Genomic DNA, 25,825 nt, shown 5'->3' on the forward strand with positions numbered 1-25,825 from the left:
ATTAAACTCCAGAGAGAAAATGTTCTTTGGTATTTTCCTTGAAAGACCAGTGTGGGAATGAGGTTATTTATAAATTTGTCTCAACCATAGCTCAGATTTTAGGGTTTCTTTACTTTATTCTTAATGAAACAAGAATGTATAAAATGTTCAGTTCAGTTGCTCGGTCACGTCCGACTCTTTGCAACCCCATGGACTGCAGCACACCAGGCCTCCCTATCCATCAACAAATCCCGGAGTTTACTCAAACTCATGTCCATTGAGTCAGTGATGCCATCCAACCATCTTATCCTCTGTAGGCCCCTTCTCCTCCTGCCTTCAATCTGTCCCAGCATCAGGGTCTTTTCCAACGAGTCAGTTCTTTGCATCAGGTGGCTGAAGTATTGGAGTTTCAGTTTCAGCATTAGTCCTTCCAATGAATATTCAGGACTGATTTCTTTTAGGATGGACAGATTGGATCTCCTTGCAGTCCAAGGGATCCTCAAGAGTCTTCTCTAGCACCACAGTTCAAAAGCATCAGTTCTTCGGCACTCAGTTGTCTTTATAATCCAACTCTCACATCCATACATGACCACTGGAAAAACCATAGCCTTGACTAGATGGACCTTTGTTGGCAAAGTAATGTCTCTGCTTTTCAATATGCTGTGTAGGTTGGTCATAGCTTTTCTTCCAAGGACCAAACGTCTTTTAATTTCATGGCAACAGTCACCATCTGCAGTGATTTTGGAGCCCCCAAAAATAAAGTCTCTCACTGTTTCCACTGTTTCCCCATCTATTTACCATGAAGTGATGGGTCTGGATGTCATGATCTTAGTTTTCTGAATGTTGACTTTTAAACCAACCTTTTCACTCTCCTCTTTCACTTTCATCAAGAGGCTCTTTAGTTCTTTACTTTCTGCCATAAGGGTGTTGTCATCTGCATATCTGAGGTTATTGATATTTCTCCCGGCCATGTTGATTCCAGCTTGTGCTTTCTCCAGCCCAGCGTTTCTCATGATGTACTCTGCGTATAAGTTAAATAAGCAGGGTGACAATGTACAGCCTTGATATACTCCTTTTCCTATTTTGAACCAGTCTGTTGTTCCATGTCCAGTTCTAACTGTTTCTTCCTGACCTGCATACGGATTTCTCAAGAGGCAGGTCAGGTGGTCTGGTATTCCTATCTCCTATCTCTTTAAGAATTTTTCAGAATTTGTTGTGGTCCACACAAAGACTTTGGCATAGTCAATAAAGCAGAAGTACATGTTTTTCTGGAACTCGTGCTTTTTCGATGATCCAGCAGATGTTGGCAATTTGATCTCTGGTTCCTCTGCCTTTTCTATAGTGTAGCTCCTCTTTGTAGTTGCTGGCAAGATAATACAGTAATAACATACATGCTGTAGGATGAAACTGGGTGCCTCAAGTAGTAAGTTAAGGAGCTTAGAAAACAATGGTAATGTAACATAAAGTGTTGTTCAAGTCGTGTTGACTCTTTGTGTCCCCATGGACTGTAGCCCACTGGACTCCTCTGCCCATGGGATTCTCCAGGCAAGAATACTGGAGTGGGTTGTCATTTCCTACTCCAGGGGATCTTCCTGACCGGGATCAAGCCCACATCTCTTGCATCTCCTGCATTGGCAAGTAGATTCTTTATCACTAGTGCCACCTGGGAAGCCTCATAAAGCAAAATAGTTTAGGTTCAAATACTCCTAGCAACAGTAGTAAGGAAAGTAAAAGAGAAATATCCTCAAATCTTCATTTCTTTCAGACTCACAAGCCCTCAATATAATTAGGATTGTCCCAGAGAGTTCATTTTCTTCCTTCACTCAAAGAAAAAGCCAGCAGATTCTCACTTCTGGAGTCAAATTCAGAAATATTGCTGTGGCCCAGACAGAGATAATTCTATTCAAATCATAGAGGTAGACAGGCAAGTTGCTTCAGTCGTGTCTGACTCTTTGCAACCCTAGGGACTATAGCCCACCAGGCTCCTCTGTCCGTGGGGTTCTCCAGCCAAGAATACTGGAGTGGGTTGCCATGCCCCCCTCCATGGGATCTTCCCAACCCAGGGACGGAACCAGCATCTCTTACATCTCCTGCACTAGCTCTGTGTGTGTGTGTGTGTGTGTGTGTGTGTGTGTGTGTGTGTGTGTAATTATAAGTACCAGAGGCAGGAGACAATGTTTCCATCTTATCCTGCTAGCACTTTTTCAGTGCTAGTAAAGCTTTCCTGAGGAAGAAAACAGTGTATTCTGTTGAGTGCTCTTGTCATTGACAATCTCCTCACTCTTATGGATACTTCAAAAAGTTGTGTCAAATCCTCACCGTCTACAAGGGTTTTGCTCTTATGATACAGACCTGGATTTTTCCATGCTTGCCTTTCAGGTCAAAAGCCAGAAAGTCAGCCTCTCCAGAAGTCTGATTAGCACTTGAACTTCAGGAGATTTATGACCATGAGACTTTATTGTTAAAGCAGTTTTATTCAAGTACAGATCATTTATTCTGTGGACAGTGATATTTATCTTTTGTCATATCCATGTGTCTTCTACTTAAAATGTATAACTTTGCTATTCTTTTTGTTGCTGTTGATAATGCATTTTTATTTAGAATGTTAATGTTACCATCCTCAAGTGAAGTGTATCATCAGTTTAATGTGAATCTCTAATCAGTATCTTACAGGCAATGAGAGAATCTGACAATAGACTGACTATACTGCTGAATATATGACCTTATTTTAAAACTTAAGGCCTACCCATTGCCCGATATTTATTATTTGTCTACTCTATACCAGGAAGCTTTGGGCAGTGCAGAAATTACAAAGAAAAAGGTAACTAGACCTTCTTGCCCTCAAGGAGTTCCAGGTCTAGTTCAGCCCTGTCTCATAGAGGTATAACGTGAGCCATATTTGTCATTATAAAAATTCTAATACCCACATTAAAAAAAATCAAAAGAAACAGGCTAAATTAATATTAATAATATATTTTATTGAAGTCAGTATATCAAAATATTATCCTTTCAGCATCAAAACAATTTTATAAGTTACAAATTATGTAGTTTATTTTTTTTCATATCAAGCTTTTGAAATCAGTATATATATTAATCTCAGAAAATTTCAGTTTGGTAAAACCACATTTTAAAATGAAATATATTTATTTTTAATTGGAGGATAATTGCTTTACAGTATTGTGTGGGTTTCTGTCATACATCAACATGAATCAGCCATAGGTATACATATGTCCCCACCCTCTTGAACCTCCTTCCCTCCTCCCTTCCCATCCCACCCCTCTAGGTTGTCACAGAGCTCCGGATTTGAGCTCCCTGCACCATACAGCAAATCTCCACTGCTACCTAATTTTACATATGGTAAAATGTATACGGTAATGTATATGTTTCAATGATACTCTCTCAATTCATCCTAGACTCTCCTTCCCTCTTTATCTGCATCTCCACTGCTGCCCTGTAGACAGATTCATCAGTGCCATCTTTCTGGATTCCACATATATGTATTAATATATGATATTTGTGGAAAAACCACATTTCAATAGCCTGTTAGTCTAGCATTATTTGGACAGCATAGGTCTCCTGTTGGAATAAGAAGGACAATGATCATAACCACAGATAATGGAGACGTGACCATGGCATTGTGAGGGGAGAGGGCACCTTCAACAGCTTGGTGAGAATTGGATAATCAAGCTCTGCTTCCAATTTAAAGTCATACGTCATCTGTTCTTAAATGAAAATGCAGAACCATCCAGGCCATCTTAGTTGTCAGAATATCGATTTGGGAGTCAAGTTATGGTTTGTGTTCCAACCTTATTACTGTTTTGATTTCTTTGGCAGGTTACTAGTTTCTTTAATACTCAGTTTCCTCTTGGTAGCATGGTGATGAGTTTCACATGAGAAATCTATCAGGCACATGGACTGCCATGTAGTACATATACTTAGTGAATATTAGTAGCTGCTTTTTAACTGCATGAAAGAACATAGTGCAAAGTATACTACTAAGTTTAAAAACAGACAAGTCGTTCTCAACCCTGGCTAAATCTTAGAATTTTCTGGGAAGTTTTAAAAAGTGACAAAGGGAAATTCAAGAAAGATACAAATCCAATGACACTTCAAGCTAAATGACTGATAATTGTAGAAAGTAGCACATTTTATAGGATAATCTATTTGTTTCCAAAATAAATCAATGGTAGAAGATAAAGGAGGGCTTAATTGTACAGCAGAGATCTGCTGTAGATTTATAAAGATCTTCTGGATTTAGTAACCAAATGTGATATTTCAGTTTATTTAAATTTATTCAAAGAAATCAACTGTAGAAACACATTTCTGATAAAAAATATATATATATGTTCTATGGTATCAGATAATAATAGAGAATAATTGTGCATTATTTGTGAAATGGTGATGCCTGGAATTTGCTTTAAAATGTTTAAGCAGAAAGGGAATAAGTCAGCATGTATGGCAAAATCTTTGTAATTGTTGAATCTGACTCATAAGATTCAGTGTCCCACTTTCTCTTCTTTTGTTGAAGTTTGAAATTTTCAAAATTAAAAAAATGCATACTTATTAAATAATATTTAGAAAATACCAAAATGAAACACCGTTGATTAACAATGGGGCATTGCTATCTTTTAAAAGCTTCTGAAATAAACCTAACATACAGCCACCATTGACAGTTAGAAGCCTCAAAGTCAGGTACCAGTGTTTATAGGAAGGGAATCTGAAGGAGAAGGTAGGCATCATGCTATCATAAAAGTTGTTTAAGGTTATTGGAAGCCAAAGTTTTAAGCTAAGAAGCAATGTGGTCATACTCACATTTTATCAAAAGACCACTCTGGCAGAGATGTTGAGAATGGGTGACTTAATAGGTGAATTGCAGGCAGGGAAGGGGATAAGCAAGAAATGATGAGCATCTGGACTCAGAGAATGAATGCATAGGTTTAAAGAGAAAGACAGGGCATAATAGCCATCTGCAAGGTAGGACATACCTTTGTGGCAGAGGTGGGAAACTAGTGTGGGGAAAACCAGAAGAAGGAGAATCTGACGGTGACCTACTTAATAATGAAATAAAGAGTTGGAGGGGCCGCTTATTAAAATGACATATCTTGGCAGGTTTTCAGGGAACAAAGAGGGAAGGCATGGCTTCTGTTATCATTCATATAATTTGAGGTAATAATGGAAATGCCATATGTAGGCAAGAAAAGCAAGTTGAGAAGGGTCAGCAGATATTGTAGAACAACCGGGTTATTCTACGATTATCATAGAATAACCTTGCTAATGGCTATCCTTGTGTTATCTCAGAAATCGTCACTGCAGTCCTCTGAGGCAGGTTCTGTAATGATGTCCATGTGACAGATGAGGAAACTAGAGCGTAAAGTGGTTCAAGGACTCACAACAAATAGGTGCAAGCTTGAGGGCTTGAAGCTGTCCACCTCCACAGGCTGTGCTTTTTATCATCATGCTATAGACAGAGTATTAAAAAAGAGAGACATCACTTTGTCAACAAAGGCCCATATAGTCAAAGTTGTGGTTTTTCCAGTAGCTCATGTACAGTTGTGAGAGTTGGACATAAAGAAGGCCGAACATCAAATTGATGCTTTTGAACTGTGGTGCTGGAGAAGACTCTTGAGAGTCCCTTGGACCGCAAGGAGATCAAACCAGTCAATCCTAAAGGAAACTAATCTTGAATAATCATTGGAAGGACTGATGCTGAAGCTGACACTCTAATACTTTGGCCACCTGATGTGAAGAGCTCATTGGAAAAGACCCTGACACTGGGAAAGATTGAGGGCAGGAGGAGAAGGGGGCGGCAGAGGATGAGATGGTTGGATGGCATCACCAACTCAATGGACATGAGTTTGAGCAAACTGGGAGATGAGGGGGGACAGGGAAGCCTGGCATGCTGCAGTCCACGGAGCTGCAGAGAGTTGGACACAACTTAGTGACTGAACAACAAATAAAGCATCCAGAGTGGTAAATTGATTTGGAAATGGGAAGAAAGGACAAAAATCATAGATTTGTTGGCTTTCATATCTAGAAGCTAAATATTTAGAGATGCAAATGACCCATAAGCACAATTTTGATAATGAGAACTGTTCATAGTTAGAACATTTTTATTGAATGGGATTTTACTTCTTTCAAGGATCTATTAATATCTTTTCCAATATTTTAATTGTCTTGCAAGCAGGGCACATAAGTCAGATTAATCTGCTGCTTAATCATAATGCTAAAAAGAATGGCTGATTTGGAGTTTTGTTGCTGTTACTTATATTTTTCTTTGAAGGAAGTTTTGTGTACATAGATGTCTCTAGAAGTTTAGAAATGATAAGGCGAGTCAAAGCAATCAGCATCAAAGGTAGCATGAGTGTTTAAGGATATTGATCTGCATTGCCTGAGGATCCCTTTTTTTCTACTTTCTCTCTTTAAATTTATGAGTCTCTCTTCCAGACTGATATAGAAATTACCAGAATCCTTTCCTCATCTGTAACTAATAATCACAGTGAAAAATATCACTATTAACATTAACCTTTTTAAAAAGTAATTTAAAAAGATGGTAATGATAACCCTATATGCAAAACAGAGAAAGAGACACAAATGTACAGAACAGACTTGGACTCTGTGGGAGAAGGCGAGGGTGGGATGTTCTGAGAGAATAGCATTGAAACAAGTATACTGTCAAGGGTAAAACAGATCGCCAGCCCAGGTTGGATGCATGAGACAAGTGCTCAGGGCTGGTGCACTGGGAAGACCCAGAGGGATGGGATGGGGAGGGAGGTGGGAGGGGGGATCGGGATGGGGAACACATGTAAATCCATGGCTGATTCATGTCAGTGTATGGCAAAAACCACTACAATATTGTAAAGTAATTAGCCTCCAACTAATAAAAATAAATTAAAAAAAAATAAAAAGTACTTTCCCAATTAAAAAGGGATATTTTCAGACTCCCCTCCAAAAATGTTGTCTATGCTCTAAATCTTCAAATCGTCAATGATGATTACATATTTCATTATATTAAGGTATTTGGAAAATAAGAGTGAATAGGAAAGCTCAGATTTTGTAGTAAGGTGCCCTAGTTTTAAATCTTGGTTCCATCCTTCCTGGTTTTGGGAATCTGTGCATGCTCAGTTGCTTCAGTCTTGTCCGACTCTTTGTGACTCTATGGACTGTGGCCCGCCAGGCTCCTCTGTCCGTGGGATTCTCCAGGCAAGAAAACTGGAGTGGGTTGTCATTTCCTACTCCAGGGGATCTTCCTGACCCAGGGATCAAGCCCACATCTCTTGCATCTCCTGCATTGACAAGTAGATTCTTGGTACCCTCAGCAAGTTACTTACCACTTCTGATTTGCTCTTGCCTAGTCATGAAAACAGAGCTTCCCAGGTGGCTTAGTGGTAAAGAATCCACCCGCCAGCACAGGAGGCATGGGTTCCATCCCTGGGGCAGAAAGATCCTCTGGAGGAGGAAATTGCAACCCACTCCAGTATTCTTGCCTGGGAAATCCCATGGACAGAGCCTGGAGGGCTATAGTCCATGGAGTCACAAAAAAGTCAGACACGATGTAGCATCTAACAACAGCAAATCATGAAAATGGGACTAAGTATCATGGTGACATTTGGCCAAAAACTGGATTCATTGTCTACTGCCAAGGAACCAAATTCCCCTGAACTTAGAGGCTTAAAGCATCACCATTTTTTTTTTCCAGTACAGGAGGTCGGAAATCCAAAATAAGTCTTACTGGGCTAAAGTCAGGTGTTGGCAGAATATGTCCTTTCTGGAGTTTTCTTGCTTTTCTCAGCTTCTAGAAGCCTTAGATGTCTTTGTTTGTGGTATTTCCTCAAATCATTCCCCATCCTCTTGCTTGTCCTGTTGCATCTGCTGTTTGTAAGATGCACACATTGCTCTTTATACCTATTATAGGGAGATAGTAAATGGCAGTGGTTTTCAAGCAGGGGCAATTTTGCTCCCCATCATGGAGATGTCTGGACACGTTTTTGACTGTTACAACTTGGAGATGGTTGGTTGGCATCACACATGAACTTGATCAAACTCCTAGAGCTAGTGATGGACAGGGAAGACTGGCATGCTGCAGTCCTTGGGATTGCACAACTTAGCAACTGAACAACAATAAAAACAGCAACAACTTGGAGGGGTGGGTGCTACTGGTATCTAGTTGACAGAGTCTAGGCATGCTGCCAAACATCCGCCAGCACACGTGCTAATTCCCCCACAACAAATGTCCTCCCTAAAATGGAAGTCCTGAGATTGAAAAAAAAAAAAAAAACCCTGGTATCTAGTTTAAGATTATTAACTCCAGAGTTCAAACGCCTGACTTCACACCTGGATCCACCACCCGTAAGGTAATCTTGGCCATGGGTTGCCTCCTCTCTGAGCCTCAGGTGGTTGGTTTGTTTTTCAGCGTTTTCTACCTATAGAATGGGAATAATAGTTGTACCTACTACATAGAGTTTTTGTGAGGAGTGAATAAGATAATGTGTGTAAAGCTCTTGGAGCAGGGCTTGACTCACGGTGAGCATTCAATAAACGTTCGTTCTCATTAGTGCTGTCATTAGTGCTCAGTGAAGAGCAGCAATTGATTTTTGACTGTGCTTTTCAGATGCCCTTCAGAATATACTGTTAACAAGTGTAAGTGAAACCTTGTCAGTGTTTTATAAATATAGTACATTTCAATCCAACAGTAAGCCAAAGTTTGCCCCAACCATGGTTTAGGAAATCAAGATCTTTGTAGAATCTTAAAACCCGTTGATGAGATATCTAAACCCCAGCCATCACCATGGAGCCTGTCCTCTTTCACCAACTCTCACTTAGGCCACAGTGAAGGACAGGAGAGTCAATAGCTTCATATCTCAGAGACTGTGTATCAGGTAATCAGACCTTGGCAAAACCATTTAGTATGATGCACATCTGGCTAACATAATATACTCTATTGGTTTCAGTGGATACATGTAAATTAAGAGACTTATGAAATTACTAGTTTTACTGTGGTATAATTTACTTTTGAACATGCCAGTGTGGTTTTAGAAAATATGCTTGCAATGCAGTCTTCTAACTCTGGACTGTCCAATATGGTAGACACTAGCCACATGTAGCTGTCAATCACTCAAAATGTGGCTATTTCAAACTGAGATGAGCTAAGTATAAATTACATACTGTATTCTGAAGATTTAGCATAAAAAATACTATAGCATTTCAATATTTTATGTTGATTACATATTATAATAGTATTTTGGATATATGGAGTTGAATACAATGTATTATTAAAATTCAATTTTACCCATTTCTTTTTATTTTTTATTTTTTTTCCCTCAATTCACTTTATTTTTTTTTTTTTAATTTTTTTATTTTTCAGTGGGTTTTGTCATACATTGATATGAATCAGCCATAGAGTTACACGTATTCCCCATCCCGGTCCCCCATCCCACCTTCCTCTCCACCCGATTCCTCTGGGTCTTCCCACCCCACCAGGCCCGAGCACTTGATTCATGCATCCCACCTGGGCTGGTGGTCTGTTTCACCATAGATAATATACATGCTGTTCTTTCGAAACATCCCACCCTCACCTTCTCCCACAGAGTTCAAAAGTCTGTTCTGTACTTCTGTGTCTCTTTTTCCTGTTTTGCATATAGGGTTATCGTTACCATCTTTCTAAATTCCGTATATATGTGTTAGTATACTGTAATGTTCCTTATCTTTTTATTTTTTAAATGGGACTATAGTAAAGTTTAAAATTAGATACATACTTCACAATTAATATCTACTGGGCAATGCCATGCCAGATTTTCCTCTATTGCTTTTTACTGTATTATTGTATTGTGTTATTCTGAGTCAGACACAGTATGAAACAACATGCTTTAAATAAATACAGCATACCAATGGACACAAGGATGAAATCCAAGGGAGTTTAATTAAAATATGAGATTTCTGTTACCACAGGTACTGTTTCTCAAGGCTTAATGTGTGGACCACCTGCATCATATTTCCTTGGGTCGATTGTAGAAAATGCATATTCCTAGTTTTCAGTTAGCTACAATTACTCAGAATCTCTGTGCCCAGGAACCTGGATTTTTAACAAATTTCTGCTTGATCCTCACTTGCACTAAAGTTTGAAATCACTGACAAACTTGTCAAGACTAAAGAAAGAATAAAGAGACAAATACATAGACACGTGAACAATGGTATTACACATGATAGCAATCACCACTATACCTACTAACTAGTGTAGTGGATATCAGTGAGTTGCATTTGGGTTGTAGAGGATCTCAAATTCCAATATTGCTTCCAAAGTCATGGTGTACCTCATAGCTTTCTGGGATGCATATCTTATCCAGAAAACATAAATGGGATTTAGCCATCTCTGTCTTCACCCTATTAAGTCATTCATAGGCCAAACTGCAAGAAAAAGTGTTTGTTTCTTAGAAGAGAACAGTGATTATTAAGTGTCTCTTTTGAACAACAAACTTCATTGGAGGAAAGGGGTGTGTGTGTGTATACACGTGCGTGTGTGTGTGTATATATATGTATCTTTTATTACTGAGTTAGCTAAATAAAGTACATATTGGAAATCCAAAGAAATCATTTGTGTGATAAATAAGCTTGCTTATTACTAAGCTACTATGATTATAGCAGTTTTATGAAATTTTAATTACATTATGCGCCTACTCAAATATTGGTTTGGGCATTAATTGAGTTACTTGAGAAGCATTTCATAAAATGGGAAGTAAAAATGAAATGGTTTATTTACTTTTCCCAATGCATTAAAATAAAATTCACTAGGGAAACTCATAAGAATAAAATGAAAGCCCTACCTAGAAATCTCATTCAGTAGAAACCATGAGCAGGTTTTCAGCTGCACAAGTTACCTTCTGTGATTAAATAGCCTCATGATTATGCTCACAAGACGAGGCTTAAAATACAGTATATATGACTTAGAAGTAAGTTACAATTTACTACTTCTTGCAACATCGTAAGATGAGAAACCATACATTGTGGTTATTAGGTGAGCAAGATGCTTCTTAATCCTATTCAAAACCAGTGTCTTTTTTTGTCAGGTTGAGGAATTAATAAAAAGAACGGATGAGAAGATGGTAGTAAAATTGTAAGAAGTAAAAGAAAGGTCAAGTCAGAGCTGACACTGAATTGAAGTGAGAGCTCCGCATGGTGTTATCGAATGTTTTCTGTTCCAGTGATTTCTTTCCTGTTACAACTTACATGCGACAGTGACTTTGCTAAAAACCTAGATGTCAAACTATTGTATTCCTTCATATATATTTATTTTTTAAATTATCCTTAAAGAATTCTAATTTCAGGTTAGTATCCCAGATTGGGATGGAAATTTCAAGGGATAACCAAGTATTCACTTTATTCAAGAACAATATTTACACAAATATTGTCAGCTATATGGTGACAAATTACTTGTCAGTTATCAAATCAGTTGTATCATAAGACACTTAAAAGAATGTTTTTTGGAATCTAATTGGAACACCTATGAATTAGCTCTATGTTTATCTACAGCCAGAAATGATAACCTTAAAAACTACATCCAGAGCACAAGTTTTCACCTACCTGTGATACTCTGAAAATTTAAACTATCTTTATATATAATATTATTGCCTCTTTATATATAATATTATATTTATTATATAAAGCCCATGTTAATGGGTTTCCTGGTGGCTCAGTGGTAAAGATTCTTCCTGCCAAATGCAAGAGACATGGGTTAAATCCATGGGTCAGGAAGGTCCCCTGAAGCAGTTTCAAAATGGCAACACTCCAGTGTTCTTGCCTGGGAAATGCCATAGACAGAGGAGCCTGGTGGGCTACAGTCCATGGGGTGGAAAAGGGTCTGACACAACTTAGGGACAAAACATTCCTTTTAATATAACTTCTAAGAAAGAGAAACTATGTAAATCCTCACAGAATTCAATACTTAGGGCTTCCCTGGTAGCTCAGTTGGTGAAGAATCCACCTGCAATGCAAGAGACTCCGGTTCGATTCCTGGGTTGGGAAGATCCGCTGGAGAAGGGATAGGCTACCCACTCCAGTATTCTTGGCCTTTCCTTATGGCTCAGCTGGTAAAGAATCTGCCTGCAATGCGAGAGACCTGGGTTCGATCCCTGGGTTGGGAAGATCCCCTGGAGAAGAGAAAGGCTACCCACTCCAGTATTCTGGCCTGGAGAATTCCATGGAGTCTATAGTCCATGGAGTCACAAAGAGTTAGACACAAACTGAGTGACTTTCACTTTCCAATGAAGAACTTTTGATTTTTAAAGACTTTTACAAAGATAGAGTTGCCTTGCTTAAAAAAGAAATTATAATACCCCTAAGTAGTAGTTGTTGTTGTTGTTCAGTCCCTTAGTTGTGTCTGACTGTTTACAACCCCATGGACTGCAGCACACCAGGCTTCCCAGTCTTTCACCATCTCCTAGAGTTTGCTCAAACTCATGTCCATTGAGTCAGTGATCCCATCCCCAAACATCTCATCCTCTGCCGCCCCCTTCTCCTCCTGTCCTCAATCTTTCCCAGCATCAGGGTGTTTTCCAGTGAGTAAGTTCTTCACATCAGATGGCCAAAGTATTGGAGCTTCAGCTTCGACATCAGTCGCTCCAATGAATATTCAGGGTTGATTTCCTTCATGATTGACTGGTTTGACCTCTTTGCTGTCCAAGCTACTCTCAAGAGTCTTCTCCAGCACCACAGTTTGAAAACATAAATTCTTTGGTGCTCAGCTTTCTTTATAGTCCAACTCTCACATCTGTACATGACCACTGGAAAAAACCAAGCAGTTGAAACAGAGATAGAGTATCTCTTATGATCTTAACTGTGATAACTAACGCTTTAAGATAACTCCCATGGCATGCAAGTTTATTCCAAATGTTGATATATTTTAGATATTTTAAATTAAGTATAGTCACTTTTTCTTAATAATTGTCAAACAAAACTCTGAAACAGAAAGCAAGCCCAGTTGATGCTGTAGTCCCTATATAATGTATTTAAGCATTAAAGCCTAAAATACTAATTAAAGTCAACCAGTTTCATATTTCAGTTAAATCTGAACTCCAGTGATTCTTTCTTAATTTGTAGAATTAGCTACAAATTAACTAACTTAACTGCCACAGCTGACTGACTCATAGATTTAATGTTCATAGATTGTCAAGACTTCAGGGAACTTACCATGTTATTGTAATAATTGTTTTTAAAAATGTTATTATACATATAAATTGGTTTGGTTGAAAAAAATGATGTCCAAAATATAAAATTCCAATAAGCAAAAATTTTCAGGCAAATAAAAAGAGACAAACTTAGAAAGGCATCAGAAAATTGAATGACAAAGAAAATCCTCCTTGATGTTCTCAGAGCTTTGGGAGGTTATGAGGGTGACAGATTCTAAATTAGAAGCATTCAATTCACATATTTTTTTTAAAAAAATTGGAAAAGGATTTCTTTTGCAGAAAAGGAAGGAACATCAGGGCATATGAAAAGGGATCTTGCAGTTGAGTCCTGACTGACTTGCAATTAAAAATGAAAGAGCAATTGAACATGTCAGAAAACATTCTATTCTCTATGCATTGGGCATGCCTGAATAGATTGTCAAAAGACAAAACTTCTCCTTTAATGTTTTGAGAAAAGCACTGACTTGCCCAATACATATTAGGTATAAGGAAAAAATTGTAGAAGTGTTTAATATAAAGTCAAAATTTTCACAGCCTGCATTGTTTCTTAATCACTACATTTACATAGAAAAAAAATGCTTTATTTATTCAGAGAAAGTCTTAGAGTTATCTTTTTTTCAGTTCTTTATCTCAATTCACATCTTCTGACATGACAGGTAAGTAAAAAAAAAAAAAAGAGTAGCAAAATTTTAAGGATACTAAACAGTGTTTTGTTTTTTTTTCATTGTTCTTTGTTCAGTCCAACTCTTTGTGACCCCATGGACTGCAGCATGCCAGGCTCCTCTGTCCTTTATTACCTTAATAATGCCATCCAACCATCTCATCATCTGCCACCCCCTTCTCCTCCCACCCTCAGTCTTGCCCATCATCAGGGTCTTTTCCAATGAGCTCTTCACATCAGGTGGCCAAAGTACTGGAGCTTCAGCTTCAACAGCAGTCCTTCCAATGAGTGATTCAGGGTTGATTTCCTTTAGAACTGACTGGTTGGATCTCCTTGGGACTTTCAAGAGTCTTCTCCAGCACCAGCACCACAGTTTGAAAGCATCAATTCTTCAAAACTCAGCCTTCTTTATGTTCCAACCCTCTGTATTTGTTTTCATATTAATGAACAAATGCACACTGCTAACTGTATAACACACAGTGTCTTGCTTCATGCTCACAAATACTGGAAAGTAAATATAAACATCTTCTCCATTTTGCAGAGAGGGAAACTGAGGCACAGAAACCATAACCACCTTCCAGAGCTCACAAGGTCAAGTGGCACAGCTGTGGTTTTTGTGGAAACTCACTTAAATTTACCTTTCTTATGTAGATTAAGAAAAAATATGTATAATTTATGCAAAACAGTGGGAAGAAAAGTTTTCTCTTCAATTTTTAAAGATTTTTTCTATTCTTGCTTTGCACTCCTAAACCATTTTACTTCAATGTCTGGTTTGATAGTAATTTTCCACCTTGCATTATTTACACATTCTTCTTATGTTCCCATTGAGCTGTAAAATTTAACTAGTTTCTTAGCTTTATTCTTTTTCTACATACATCTGTTTCAATTTCATAAAAAAGTCATTTCTTTAAAAAATAAAAGGAAATACCATATTTGTTTTTCTTTTTCTTTTTTTCACTAATCTTTTTCCACCTTCTCTAGTATTTTTTTAAATTTTGTGGAAGAGAAAGCCTCCTCTGTAGCCTTTACAGACAAGGTATTAGATGTAGTATGGATGGAAGGATGTTTGGATAAATAGATATCAAGTATTACGAATCACATTGAGTTGAATAGTGCCTTTATATCTTAGTTTCAGATACAAGAAATAAATAGCAGAAAAAAAACAAGGGTGAGTGAAACGTGCTTATAAGTACTCATAATTAAACATTGAACACTGAACATATTTAGTATGCATTTTAAATTTTAGGCATGATAATGGTATTGTGGTTATGTTTTTTAAGAATCACTTGAGATCAACACATAGTGAAATATTTGTGAATGAAATTAAAAGATGTCTAGCACTTGATTTGAAGTAATTGACCCTCATGGGAGGAATGGAGAGTAGACATCCAAGATTGGTTTTCTTAATAATTGCTGAAGCTGAATTATAAGTGTGTGAAGGACCTCCCTGTTTCTCTAGATGTTAGAGATTTTCCAAAATAAAAAAAAAAATGAGAAGAGTTTTGACACATAATTGGTACTTCATAACTGAACAATCTCATTTCCCACCTTCTCATAAAGTGCTATCATTAGATGTGAGCAACAGACCCTAAAAAGTATGCTGTAACACAAACATATGCCATGCTTGATTCAATAAACACACTGAATATCTAAAATAGCCCATACAGAACTTCTGTTATATCTGAAATACAAAATGTTTGAGCAGTTACATAAAAAAGAAGTCAAGACTCAAATTTTCAAATGAGTAGGTAGAAACTGAATAGTGTAGTAGAAAACTGACTGGTGGATGCAGGGGATATTGTTCTTCAGTGATCTTTAACATCTTTTGTAACTCAAAAACTTGCTTTTTTCAGATCCACTGGCCCACCATGTGAATTCATCAGAGAGATGTCAACTGTGGCCTGTGATTAGGGTACAAGCCAATGGTTTGAAATGTTGGCAGTGGCAGTCCAGTACGCTGCTTCCGAGATATATTTTGACACTCTTGCCAGTAGTGGATTTTGTTTTTATTTTCAAAGCCGTGTATAAAACATGGAAAAGATGAGTGATTTCTGAAGCAGTCAAAATATCAACTTCTTCCACGTGAATGAACCAAGGCACATTTTTGTGCAGCTGCTTTGCCTGTCCTTAGAGAGAGCGGATATGCCAATCATTCCAGTCCTAATAAGACCTTCCAGGAAATGGTATATTCATCCCCAAAGACACTTAACTATATACTCTTTTGTAGGATATATCTCAGGTTTCCAGGGCACTATTTGAGAGAACAGGTAATATATTCTTAGCTTGGTTACTCTGTAGGACTTTAAAACGTTATGTTTAAATTGGTCTTTAAAAATGTATAGAACTTTAGTATGGTGCAAAATGAGGGTAGAATCCATTTTTATTATTGTATTAGTAGAGTCTTTGTCTTTGCTCAGTTGCTTCAGTCATGTCTGACTCTTTGCAACTCCATGGACTGTAGCCCTCCAGGCTCCTCTGTCCATGGGGTTTCCCAGGCAAAAATACTGGAGCGGGTTGCTATTTCCACCTTCAGGGGATCTTCCCAATCAAGGGATTGAATCTGCATCTCCTGCGTCTTCTGCATTGCAGGTGGATTTTTTACTCACAGAGCCACCTGAGGAACCCAGAGTCTCTCTTTAGCAAGCCCTAATGAACAGAAATCCCTTACACGATGCCATCTGAGCTGGTCAGCCATATGTAGGGAAGATGTCGGAACACTGAAGAGAATCCCTAAGTCTGGGCTGGGATGCAAGTTTACCATCTTATTACGTCCTTGTCTTAACGTGAAACTTAGCTAGTGTCCTCATTCATGATTGCAGAAAGCCTTTCACACAAAGGGTAGCAAGCTAAGTTAGTCATCTGTTGCTTCAGAACAAATTACTCTGAAACTTATTTAGTGTCTTAAAACAGCACACATTTATTGTCTCCAAGTGTCCATGGTCAGGAATCCGGGTGAAGCTTATCTGAGGGTCTCTGCCTCAGGGTCTCTTTGAAGGCTACAGTCAGGATGTCAGTCAGGTCTGTGGTCTCATCTGAAGGCTTTTGTGGGGTAAGATCTGCTTCCAAGCTCACCTGTGGGCTTTTGGACTGAGAGCCTTAGGTCCTCTTTGGCTGTTTGTTGGAGGCTTCCGGTGTTGTCACATGGGCTTCTCCACAGGGAAGCTCAGCACATGTCAGCTGCCTTCACACAAAGCAAGCAGGCAAGAGAGGGAAAGAAAAAAGCCTCCATGGACTTTGCACAGTTTTGATGACCCCAGTATCTCTGGATTGCATATAGAGTTTCTGTGTCTCTCTTCATCCAAAAAAAAAAAAAAAAAATGTATATAGCTTAAGGCAAAAACAATAAATTCTGGTTGTAGAAGTGAAGAGTGATTCTCTCTCAGTTGCTACACAATTCCATGCAGTGCGTGCTCTACACGGAATCCCATCTTAGAAGGGTAGGGGAGTGTCTAAAGGTAGTAAATAAGGCAAGAACTGTTAGAGTCAAAATCAGATGACTCAAGAAGCTGGCTTACTCCACTGAGAACCTACATGCCAGATCCTCATGACTGACACACTAGTGAAAGTCACTTCCTTCATCTCACACTCACTGGGGCGCTAACTTCATTCAGTAGAATCGCCTACATCCGAATCGCAGAGTTCCTCATAGGAAAGCCCGAGGTTTCCATTGCAGCCACATTGTGGCTCATTTCTGACCTCTGTCCACATCTGTTCATCCAGCCCTTAGTCCTCAGTAAACCTCTTGCATGCAAATATCTGCCTCAGCGTCTGTTTCCAGGAACCCAACCGAAAGACACCTGCAAACCCAAACATCGGGAGCTTTTAAAACACACACACACATTTTTCCCTTTCCCCGTCTCTCCAGTTTTGTTTCTTGTGACTGTTGTACTCTCCTGCACTAAAAAGCCTCAAGAAATGGGCAAGCATTAACTCTCACCTGACGATGAGTTAGCAGGAAGAACTAAGGACTGATGAAGGAGGGAAGGCTCTAATTTTGTACATTAGTAGTCAAGGCTATGATTTTTCCAGTAGTCATGTATGGATGTGAGAGTTGGACTATAAAGAAAGTTGAGCACAGAAGAATTGATGCTTTTGAACTGTGGTGTTGGAGAAGACTCTTGAGAGTCCCTTGGACTGCAAGGAGATCCAACCAGTCCATCCTAAAGGAGATCAGTCCTGGGTGTTCATTGGAAGGACTGATGCTGAAGCTGAAACCCCAATACTTTTGGCCACCTGATGCGAAGAGCTGACTCATTTGAAAAGACCCTGATGTTGGGAAAGATTGAAGGCAAGAGGAGAAGGGGACAACAGAGGATGAGATGATTGGATGGCATCACCGACTCAATGGGCATGAGTTTGGGTAAACTCTGGGAGTTGGTGATGGACAGGGAGGCCTGGCGTGCTGCAGTTCATGGCGTCACAAAGAGTCGGACAGAACTGAGCAACTGAACTGAACTGAGACGCTGTCCTTGTCCTGGCCCTCTGGTTTGATTGAAACAGTTTTTAGGAATGATGTGTTATTTTTCCTAAAATAACTCAGTCCAAATCCCACAACTAAGCTCTCCCATCCCCAAACATCCCCCTTCTTTGAGGTTTCATGCTAATACCTGCTAGCTTTCAGTGGTTCTCCTCATGCTGCCAGGCCAGTAGTGGGATGAAATGCTTCTGTACAAGGGAGTTTATAATTCCAGCACATCTTGAGAAGCTGTAACAAATTCTAGTTGTGTCTAGCTCCTTGGTAATTTGAACAAAGACCAAATTTAAACATAAGATGCATGGGTGTCTGTTAAGTCACTTCAGGTCATGTCCAGCTCTTTGCAACCCCATGGACTGTGGCCTGCTGGACTCCTCTGTCCATGGAATTCTCCAGGCAAGGATACGAGAGTGGCTTCCCATGCCTCCTCCAGAGGATCTTCCTGATGCAGGGATCGAAGCCGTGTCTCTTATGTCTCCTGGATTGACAGGGAGGTTCTTTTCCATTAGTGCCACCCAGGAAGCCCCAAATATAAGATACCTAGGTTTTATTTTGCTTGTTTTACAGCCACTAGACAGTTAGGGGAAAAAAATTGTACCTTATCCTTAAGGACTTTCAGTAAGTATTATGTTTTTTATGTTCTTATATTTCAAAGGGTCTGTTAGTTGTAATTGTAGTTCTTACAGGGATGAATATTGTTTTTTATTGTGTTTGGTGAGTCATGGTCATGGTGAGTTGTTTGTAGTTTTGATTGTAGGCTCATCCTCAGTAGGCCTTCACCTGTGGAATAGTAGGCAAATTGGACTTTGGGTGAATCCTTCCAGAAAAGATTTGTGTGGGCTCCCAATAGACTTCACAGAGGTGTCATTGACTGGGACCATTTTTGGGGAGAATCTTTGGATCACAGAAGTGATATAAATTTGCATTCCAAACTCAAGTGAGAATAAACCCAAGGTTAAAATTTTCTAAGGGGTCTGGTTTGTCTTTTCCTATTCAGAGCTTATTTTGTCTCCCTTGTAAATGGGTCATTTTTTTTTTCCTCGGTACTTCACAGAATGTTAGCTTACTCGTATGCTGATAAATGCCTAATAACCGCTCTTTGGCGGAAAAAAAAGGATATATATCCAATGAACTGTAGCCCACCAGGACTGTAGCCCATCAGGCTCCTCTGTCCATGGAATTCTCCAGGCAAGAATACTGGAGTGGGTAGCCATTCCCTTCTCCAGGAGATCTTCCTGACCCACGGATTGAACCCAGGTTTCTGGCATTGCCGACAGATTCTTTTATCACCTGAGCTACCAGGGAAACCCTATAAAACCATAGATTTATTATAAATTTTAATAGCAAAGGATATAGTACACCTATTATAAGTAATAATAAAACATAAAATACTCCATTTTAAATTCCATATGGCCAGTTGATTCTCATAGAATGCTTCTGTGGAAATAATTAAAGACCCCCAAATGACAATAAACAGAGGCTCTATATTTAGAGCTTGCCCTATCAAGTCAGCTTTCACATGCACTTGGCAAAGATTCAATGGCGTTCAATTTAGGGTAGTGGGAAAGCTTTACAGTGGGGGAAGAGGGAGGTGGGAGGATTCAGATATGCTCTGATTAGAGGTTGTTGGGAAGAGGAGGCTAACAAGAAGCTGTCATCTTACATGATGATTTGGGGAAGGGGGCATATTTTGTTCTCTCTGATTCATCCTCAGTTGGGAGGCAGAATGAGAAATAGCAGAGCTCGAAGACATTGACCAAGTCCTGAGTGTTCTGGGGCAATTGCTGCAGAGCTTGTAGGACAGAGTTTTGTTGTTGTGTATGGACTATTGTCACAGTCCATTTGTATATTCAGGCATTCACTTTCATTGATTTGTGCTGAATTCTCATTGTTGCAGCCTGCTTATGGTTGCAACTGACAAATAAGTGCAATTACAGCATGAGTGTTGGTTGGTATTTCCGTTTTTGTTAGTAAGTAACAACAAAGATAAATGTATGTTGGAATTACATTTGTTCATCAATAACATGAGTGACCGCTGAGTGGAATAAACTGGACTTCAAACACTCAAATTTTTTGGTGCAACTCACAATGTATTAAGTATAGACATGCCACACTTTTAAGGTTAATCTTTGTTATTAACAAAATCTCCATAATGTTCCTAAGTCTAGCCAGACAGACAGTCAAGCAGTAAATGAAGCCTTGTGGCATTTGTCATCTTCTGTAGTGTAATGCTCCTATCATGGCCAGTTTCAGCATACCAATGTGATGTTACTGAACACGAGTTTGGAAGAAATGTGCAAAACAATATTTTGTAATGTTTTCACTCTAGAGAGAGAATGGACATTAGTAGCCACAAATGTAATAAATAATTGGGAAAAATGACTTTTGAGAATTTATTATTTTTAATACAATTTATTTTATTGCAAAATTACATAGTTTAAAACAATGGCTCTGTTTGGAACACATTTGCAAAATTTGTGAAAGTGTAACAGTTATCAACAGATCTTTGATGTAAGCACACACACAGAGTTTATATCAATAAGCAAATTACTGCTGCAATCTTCCTGTTTCTGAGAATATCAGTGTGGATTTTTGTTCCACCTTGCACAGAGCCAGGCTGCATTTCTCACCTATAAAATCATTAAAACCCAGAGCCCTTGAGTACCAGACTGTCAGCCCTAGGCCCACCCACTCCATCAGGCAGAGAAAGCCTCTTGCTCTTCTTTAGTTTTATTTTGATTTGGCCCTTGGAGATTTCCCCTACTTTTTTCCCCAACTTACTATGCATTAAAAATAGTGTTTTTAGAATCTCGTTCAGTATGTCTAGGTGTTTTGTCATACAGAGGTTTTAAGATATCTGATTTAAGGATTTAAGAAATATTTCCAGGAATGTGGAAAGGCACCTGTCTTTTATTAGCACTCTGTAGAGGGAAGTTTTTCTGACCTTCAAGATTCATCCTTTCGAGATTTGATAATCACCAAGTTCAACTCGCTTCCTGCATATAAACTTCTTTGGTGATTTTTATCATCTTTGACCTTCAGGAGAGATGCTTTGATTGAGAAAATGAGGTCTAGTCATTTCTAGATGAGCAGACAGTGAAGGACATGCTGTCAGAGCAGATCTGCCTCTTGGATGCCTGCCTTGCAGCTTGATGTGAGGTTCTTCAACATATAGACTGCAGGAGATGTTTAAAGGCAAGGCAGTGAAACATTCTTCCAAAGTTAAGAATGAAAGAAACAATTAGACCCTACATTAAAACATTTACATAAATCTATGATAAAAAGTGACAAAGTAAAACAAACCATCTGTGGATAAAAATAGATTAATGGGGCTATTTCACTGACTGCTGAAATCGCCTCCTAATTATCAAAACACATTACAAAGAACAGAAAGCTTAATATAGAAAGCAATGAATGGCTGTTCTGAATGTAATTTAACTAAAATGCAAAGAGCTGACTCATTGGAAAAGACCCTGGTGCTGGGAAAGATTGAGGGCAAAAGATAAGGGGCAGCAGAGGATGAAATGATTAGAGAGCATCACTGACTCAATGGACATGAATCTGAGCAAACTCAGGGAGATAGTGGATGACAGAGGAGCTGGGTGCTGGGCAATCCATGGGGTCACAAATAGTCAGACATGACTTAGTGACTGAACAACAAAAATAAAAATATAGACAACTGAATTGAGTGATGTCTGGTTTTAAAAAGTCACTGTAATGCATTGAAATCTGCATATACTGTAGACTACATACCATTGAACACAGTCAAACACATATATGTGAATTAACACTGCTTAACATCAAGATTGAGTCCCTGGACCACAGTGTGAGGTTTTCACTCTCTTCTTTTCTCCCACCACGATAGGAGGTTTCCCCTGTGGTGCTTGGCTCTGTAATTTTTGTGGGTTGTGGGAACTTTCCTGCAATTCTTTTGAGAACTCGGCCGGCCCTATAAGGATCTCTTTCCTTGGTCAGAAAATGTAGTCTGAGTATATAAAGCTCAGTGACAGAAGGGCAGATGTTTCCGAGGCTATTCTTCACTTTTCAATTCTCCTTATTGTGTTTAAATGTAAGTAGCATACTTAATTTGACCACCCTCATTATTCGAGGGCATTATTATAGTCTGTGTTATAACTTTTAGGATTCTCTTCTGAAAAGAACAACATATTTCAAGTATATTTACATTAAAAAACAATAATGTCCATCATCAGTTACATAATTTTAATTGGTCCTGAATTGATTTCATCTTGGAGTGGTAGCAACAGACACTTCAACTCATTACCAAAATAAAAATTTAACTGTCAGGCACATATAAAAAGAGCTTCTGTTAATGCTATAGTCTTCCCATCATATTTTGTCTGATTTAAATACATATTCATGTGATATAAATTTCATTTTATGCAGCAATGACAACCAGTTGCGTCAGGCTAGATGGATTTGATTGATTTGCTTAACAAATGTTTTCTTTCAGAAGATCCAATTATTCTTCCAGGCCATCTTGGTGAATGTATGACTTGTTCAGGAGCTTGATTCCTGGCTGTGAATTCATTTAATCATGCTTCACTATAAATTCATGAACTATAGACAGTGGAATCCAAGCCATTTTTCCTTCAATTATTAATAGATATATCCAATGTTGGGTGTGGATTTAAACTGTTGTCCCTGGTACCAAATATGTCTCATAGTCAAAGTATGATTTAATGCATAATTTATTTAAGGTTTTAGCAAAGATGCAGGAGGTATGCTTTCCCAAATGCAAGCACTCTGAAAACACTGCTAGATAAACACGATACTTTAAGACAGCGTGTGTGAGGCAATAAATGTCATCCCCAACTCAGATAAACAGTAAAATTATATTTATGTGATGATGGAGATTTTTTTTGTGGCATCCGTGCACCTTTAAAACACAGCCAGGATTATTGATGAATATGCCCTTTACCGCCGCCTTGGTTTGCTTGTTTTTTGTTTGCTTTGTAGTGATCTTTGACAGATAAAATTATTTTTCCATTAATCCTCCTTCATTCCAATTTTTGTTTTAATTCCCATATGTTCTGATATTTCCAAAAGAGTGAGTTGAGATGTAAAACTTCTCTATGGAGATGACAAGGTTTCCTCCCTTCATTTTGAACTGGCATTTGGTATTGATTGAATACTTCTCTTTTACCCCAGCTTTGGGAACCTTCTATACTGTTGTGCTGTGTTCTGTTCTGTTTTGTTTTGCTCCATATGCAAAGTCCTATCTTTGGCTCAAATTTAACAGATCCAACTTCATCTTTAATATTTTATTTCATTTCAAAATATGCTTGCTTTTGTAGTCAATGAGAGATTTCAATAATAGTCTAAGACACTTCCTTAGTGCCTAAAACCTGCAATTTAGAAAATAGAACAATTTCCAGTCATCGACTTGTGTTCTGTTTTGCCTGACACAGGCAATGACATTTTTTCTTGGAAATGTCAATAGACTTTTGCATTGATGTATGCACATGTTTATATGTGAGTATGTATGAATATCTAATTATGGTTGAATGCCTAATAAGAACGAAGTGAATAGATCCCTAATATTTTAGTGACATAAAATCTGAGCTTTTCAAGAATCTCCAAATTGACAAAAAAATGTCTGTATGATATGTGAGTAATGGTCAATAAAGTGGAATTCAGATGGATGTAGTCAGCATTAACCAGACTCAGTCATTACCCAAATGACACCTTACACCAGCCTTATAGCTTGGTGAGTTTGAACTGGGTTCTATGAAATAAAAATGTCTAAGAAAGTCTAACAGAGTTTACCAAGTGTTAGAGGGAAGCAGAAATGAACAATGAGTGTTTAGTGAGTACAGAGTTTGTGTCAGGGATGAGGAAATTTTCTGGAAATGGATAGCTGTGATGGTGGCATAACGTTGTGAATGTACTTATTGTCACTAAATTCTACATTTTAGAATAGTTTAAATGATAAATTTTGTGCTACGTGTATTTTACCACAATAAACAAAATTAAGTAAATAGGTAACTAAAAGTTAAAGTGTCTAAATGGCATAAAAATTGAGGAACAACAGATAGGAAATACTGCAATTGTTTGATCCCTAAATGCCAAGAATCTGCCATATTAACTAGTGATATTTGTATATAAGCTTCAGGAAACAGGGTACCTCTTACTCGTATTACCCTTTCATAATAAATATGCAAGGTAAAAGCTAAAAGAATATGCTATTTTCTCACCCTTGTGTTACCTAGAGCTGTAAACCATGCCTTTTTAAACATTCTGCAGATAACCGTGCCTAGTACATTAAGATGAGTAGACCTCAAAGTTACTAATGATGATGATATTAATTATGACAAATCTGTGCTGATTTCATTTGTCCTTACTGGTCACAATTGCTTACTCTGATCCCTTGTCTTCTGGTATTTTACCTGACCAAGTGATTAAGTGATGATGGCAGAGGGCCACTCTGTATTTGCTTGGATTCATCTATAAGAATCCATGTTTTCATGATTCTGGCTTTTTCATGGATCCATTTGTGACTTTCTCTTTTATTTGACAGAGTTGGTTGTGCGTCCAGAATGTATTCTGAAGCCAGGGCAATTTTTTATTGTCAAAGCTCATAGGAATCAGACATTCACAGAGGAGAAATCTTAAGTTCTCAAAACTAATTTTTGCCCTCTGAGGTTACTGGGGAGAGTTATACATCATTTTTTTCTACCCTGGCAGACAGGACCCTTCCTCTTAAGAAAAACCTATCTGATTCCTTGGTCTTAGGGAGCAAAGCACGAGTTTAGGCCAAGCTATCTTATTCTTTAAATCAATCAGGAACAGAAAATTGTATACAAGAGGTTTTATCTTGATTTTGCACCCAAGGTAAATTCAAGTAACACTGAAAATACGATGTGTATGTTTTGGTAAAATTGCTTAGGCAGAAACAGTAGGTATACTATTTCATGCCTCCCATTCCTAACAGCCTTTTATTTTCTTGAAAAATTCTTTTCATCCTCAACAAAAAGTGAACTGTAACTTCCTGTTTGTTACCTTCTTCAACCTTTCCAAGTATGATTATTGTTAGTTTACCAAGATTAATTATTTTTATTTGATTTTAGGTCTGTTATTCCCTTTAATCTTTGGAGCCAGTTAGGGCCAGGTCTGTGTAATAACTCATTTTCCCACCATTTTCCTAAGGTTTGGGAAACATCATTTTCTTATGTTTTTTGACCAGGAAGTCTGTTTATCTTGATGAGTGAATGCATGAATATAGATGAAAGATATCCAGCCTTATACATTTTATTTATTCTTCAGTTTCTATTTTGCTCATACCTGATAATGACTTTGGAGTTAAATAGGGGTTCAATTTTAATTTCTATGTCTTAGAAACAGTGCTATGCTGGATCAATTATACAGCCCCTCCAAGACTCATTTTCTTTATCTATATAGTAAAAATAGTAATGTCTGTTTCAGAGGCTCATGGTAAATACCTGGTGGCTCAGACAGTAAAGAATCTCCCTGCAATGCAGGAGACCCAGGTTCAATCTGAGTTGGGAAGATCCC

The 25,825-nt window shown here is 38.3% G+C and overlaps 1 protein-coding gene and 1 long non-coding RNA gene across 3 annotated transcripts in view; one reads left to right on the forward strand and one right to left on the reverse strand.

The window, feature by feature from the left end:
* Positions 1 to 25,825, forward strand: part of GPC6 (glypican 6) — a 1,181,547-nt gene that overhangs the window by 697,965 nt on the left and 457,757 nt on the right. The window lies entirely within an intron of this gene.
* Positions 12,733 to 25,825, reverse strand: part of LOC136144402 (uncharacterized) — a 40,678-nt gene continuing 27,585 nt past the window's right edge. The window contains exon 3 of the long non-coding RNA XR_010658537.1: positions 12,733 to 12,752. This is a non-coding gene — a long non-coding RNA (uncharacterized lncRNA). The remainder of the gene's footprint in view (positions 12,753 to 25,825) is intronic.

This window comes from Muntiacus reevesi, chromosome 11, assembly GCF_963930625.1.
Source record: "Muntiacus reevesi chromosome 11, mMunRee1.1, whole genome shotgun sequence".
NCBI classification, from domain to species: Eukaryota; Metazoa; Chordata; class Mammalia; order Artiodactyla; family Cervidae; genus Muntiacus; species Muntiacus reevesi.